Raw genomic sequence first — 5,000 nt, forward strand, 5'->3', positions numbered from 1 at the left:
TCACAAGAAATTGCACTAACATGTTTCTTCTTCAGGTTATTTATGAATCCTTGCATTTAGGAGTGTTTGGATTTGAATCACCAGTGTGTTTTACTTCATTCTTCTCAAACTGGTCTTGAATTCAATGTTCTGTTTCCTAACTTTAAGAAATTAAAATAAAATCGGAAAAAAAGACCCGGGAAACAAACTGCTTCCGTATTTTCATTTTGGTTTGTACTTTCCACTGCTATTTTTTTCACAAAACTATTTGGTTTGCTCTGGTATTGATTTCCTAGGCTTCAAGATTTGGTTGTATGGTGACCACTCAGCTTTTTGGTCGCTTGTCCAAGTTAAAAAGGCCGACACCTGTCATGTTCACTTCAACGCCCGACCCTTTGGGGTCGAAAATGTAGTTGGGGCCCGTGGTGGCATAAGACAGATTTTTCTGGACCAACCAACCCAACCACCGGTGGCCGGTAATAGGTCACAGAAAAAAAAGCAACAATTTTTGATGGGAAAAGCGTCATTAATTTTTGGTAGCAGTTACAGCAATTAAAGTAATCGAACTGAATATTTTGGATCTTTCCTAGATAGTGAAACTCCAAGGGATTTCAGGTGTCGTTATCTTTGACTAATATTTCTTGAGGGCCATTACCTTTAGGATATTTACAGTCTTTTGCTTATGTTTTTTTTTTTACGGGTTTTTTTTTATCCCAAACCCAAACTAGTTACAGTAAGAAATTGAACATGGGACCCCCAGAACCATTTTTTGTATAATAGTTTCCCGTTTTTTTTTTTTTTTACTAAACACTTCATTTGATGCCAGTAAGGTGTAAAAAAATCAACCAATATCAACCTTGGCAAAATGTTCTCTAGGCCAAAATCCAAAACGGCCGTCCTCGTGAGGACAATAAGGAATTCCAGCATTGTAGAATGATATTTTTCGGTAACTATCAATTTCTGAGGACAAATACTCAACAAAATAAGAGATGCATGTGAGGGACTATTTATTGGGTTCAAAAACATCTTTGAACACCATAATAAAGATAAATGCAAAATGAAGGCCATCGGCATAGTAAAAATTATTCACACGTCTTTTCCTAATGATATTATAATGAAGTATTTATCCTTTTTGTGAAACATGAACAGCACAAATATAGTATTTGGTACACCATTAAGCACAGCATCATACTAAGAGAAAATTCTTGCAGTCAAGCTATGATTATGATATAACCAAATGAACACAGAGTTCAGCATGCCGTAAAGAAACAAATTCAATTGAAACTCATATTTACAGTTTCTCGGTCATATGAGTAATTAAACTTGCAACATGCATCAATGCTTACAAAAGTAAGTCATGAATTGTTAGTGATATCGCTGTCTTATAGCAGAAATGTATACGCACTTTGATAAAACAGTTCGAAGTTCTAGGGTAAAAATAGCATTGTCATGTTTCATGACCTGAAACTTTAGTGTTCTGTGCCATAAGTGTCTGGGAAATGGCCATGGATGAAAGTTTGAGATTAAGTGCAATGTATACGTACTTTGATAAAACATTTCGAAGTTCTAGGGTAAAAATACCATTGTCATGTTTCATGACCTGAAACTTTAGTGTTCTGTGCCATAAGTGTCTGGGAAATGGCCATGAATGAAAGTTTGAGATTAAGTGCATTCTAAACATTGTCATCAGTGTCTTGGAAGCACTCGAGTATTTTGGGTCTGTTTTCACACTGTGCACTAGAATTCCAATGAATGCTGCATGGCATGCCTTTTCGGGCACAACTTCAGGAAACCCGTTGGTGCTTAGTGCTCTTGCAAGAACAGCGAATATCCTGTGGAAAGGAAGATCTGGTGGTGCAGGCTCCATATCAGTGATAATTGGTACAACTGACCCATTTTCAATGTTGAAGCCATAACCCTCCTTTTTCATACTGTGCTCAGGTACTTCTATGTGCTCACTTGATGATGCACCCTTAAAGAGAAAGTGGCAGGCTCTAACTGTGGGTGGCATGCGGTGCTCCACTGTGACATACTTGGGAGAAATGACATCGCGCATCATGTTCAAAGTGATGTTTTTGTCCCTTGCAACACCATACAGACAAACCACAAACTTCTCCCCCACATTGCCAATGGTTTCCTTATCAGCTGATATGTCCCCAGATAGCTTTTTCTGTTGTCGCACTTCAGCTGATGATGTGAGAATATTCAGTGTTCTCAGTTTACCCATTCCAAAGAATGCCGAGGCGTGATCACAACCAGACATAGCATGTGCAAATAAGCTCTTACGCAACTCCTTTCCTACCAAAAACTGATGGAGGCTATGAATAGCTATTGTATGTTGTCTTGCCACCATGAAGATGGTTGTCTTTTTTTGGAGGTGGTACAGAGGCGTACCAAAATGTCTGTATCCTCAGCATAGAATCAAACATCTTTGTATTCCTGTGCTACCTGAAGAACCTTGTGGACAATGACATCTGTATCGCCTTCTTCACCAGCATGCTTCACAGGAATGCCGGCCTCCTCAAGAAGTGGAAATTTCCCTTATTCTTCATACTGGCAAGAAATGATGTCTAGTTTCGTGGTACTGGTCTCTGCACATTCACCAAAATGTCTGGAGCTTGTGCATGGTGCAGTTTTCTGCACTTTTTTCGTTCAGGATCTTTGGTTGTTTTGATTTCATAGCTGTCAAATGTTACCCAGGTAAGCACTTGCTTATTCCTTCCACGTTTAGCAACTGATATGAAGAGTTCACAGACATTTCCCATAGTTCCAACCTTAGGCCAAGGTATCTGATAGATGAGAGTACACCCATCGATGACTTTTGGAACCGATTTGTTATAATCACTGATGCAAACCTCTGGAGTCATCTGAATCAGATGTTTTGCAAGCTGTGATTTCTGTGATTTGCGCATGCTCCCATCATCATGAAAAGAGAGCAGGTCCTACTGTTGATAACTCATGGGTAAATACACTTTGCTCTGTTGGACCATTAACACATGCACTGGCCAGCAACCTTTGGTATAGTTCACTACATGACATGCAGATGCTGTCACTTTCAATCTAAAGTGGCTTGCGCATTGCCGCGAAAGTTGTAACCTGATGTGATCTTTTCAGAGAAATTTCTCCATACTTCTTGTCATCCCGAGTATCCTGATTCCTCCTCCCAATGGTAACAGCTTCATCAACACTCACCATTTCATCAGCAATAATTCCTGTTGCAATGTTAATAAGCTTATTTCCATCCTTGCTCACAAAAGGGTTAGGACTCTCAAGGAACTTGGTGAAAGTCTTCAGATCCTTCGAGTGTTGCTTGATGAACATCTCGATGTTGGTCTGATCAGGTGCCAGTGAGAGAGTTGGTCAAACAACGCAGGGCATCTGTGAACTGGGCCACGACATTGTCAGAGAGGAGCCACTTTGTCTTTCCTGCCTCTGTGTGTGAGATATTTATTAGGCTTCCCTGTGTTTTTCCCAGCTCTCATCGGACATTTTCTAAATTCCAATGACTGTACAATATGATTCAGCAACTATACATGTATAACTTCTGGATTCATGAATTACCCACAAGGTTCATTCAAAATATATTCAAAGGCACATAAAATACCAAGCTATAGCGAGTAATTTTCACAACCCTGACATGCTATTGCCACAACCCCAATACAAGAGAAACACACACAATACGAGATTTGCGAACAAAAGGGTAATAATATAAGCTATAAGGACATGCACTAATAGGTGGATATATACAGAAAGGAGTGATCGGACTTCAGCATGCACATACTGACTGGTATAGTCTAGCATTTGTTCCTCAAGTGTGAAGTCTGATACCAACTCAAATGATATTTTCCGTATGGGATTCTCCATTTTATTCCCTTTTTTAAATATATTTCCTTTTCATCCTGACCAAACGTGTATATAAAATATTATAGTCAAAGTGTTAACAGGTCTGATAAGCGTTACAGATTATTTGACTTGTGATGATGCGAGCAAGTGTGCGAATACTGGGTCGTCTTCAAGTCTGAAATGAAGAGTTATCATGATGGCAGCCATGTTGGAAATTGAGTTTAGGAACTTAATGTACCTAAAATTAAAATAAACTATCTCAAATAAGGTTATTGAACTTTAATTCTAATACTTGGCGCCGGCCAGTGCATAACGTTTATCTTTCAGGTAAATCTAGCGGGAATTTTGGTTTTTGACCTAAAAACCAGGTTTTCCCAAGGTTGAATTTGGTTGAATTTGTTTTGGTGTTCAAAGACCCCCAGACAAAGGTTTCCGTGCAAAACTTCTTTCTGTTATACAAAATGTCCGAGTTAGGCCATTTTTATGTCAATTTCTACTGGACTAAACGGGCTTGTACTAAACACGCTGCAAAGGTGGATACATACCGGGTTAAAACCCTGGGGGGGTGGAAAGGGGGGTCACTATCAGGGACTATTGTGACACTTTTTCCTGTGACTTCTTCTCTGACCCTTTCTGACACTTTCTATGCCTTTTTTATTACTTTTTTCCCTTTAATTTTTTTCTGCGAATTTTACCTGGATTCCAATCACCGACACTAGCAACTGAGTGTTGCACCTGAAACTAGTTCTCTTTACAAAGAACAGCAAAAATAACTTAAGACGAGTCATCTGGGATGACCCAGCAGCTATAAATCTAAAGTTAAAAACTCCAATCTATTAAAAAGCACAAACTAAAGGAAGGAGAGTTATAACCACACAATATATTTTTCCTCTGCAGGAAATCGCTGTTTTAACTTAAATATTTGAAAAAACTAATGATTACCTTGCTCAACACACACTCGTATATGTACATGTATACATGCATGTACATGTACGTATATGATTAAAAAAAACACATTAGATGCACGTAACTTCATTATATAAGCGAATACCACATGAAAATTATCTTTTGGTTTATTACCCTCTGACAATTACCCATCTGGTATTCTTGTTACTTTTCTCTAATGCAAGTAGCGGTTCATTTCGCAGTTAATTCCAAATATACCGGCATCCTCGATC

The sequence above is a fragment of the Macrobrachium nipponense genome, chromosome 37, assembly GCF_015104395.2.
Source record: "Macrobrachium nipponense isolate FS-2020 chromosome 37, ASM1510439v2, whole genome shotgun sequence".
Lineage (NCBI taxonomy): Eukaryota > Metazoa > Arthropoda > Malacostraca > Decapoda > Palaemonidae > Macrobrachium > Macrobrachium nipponense.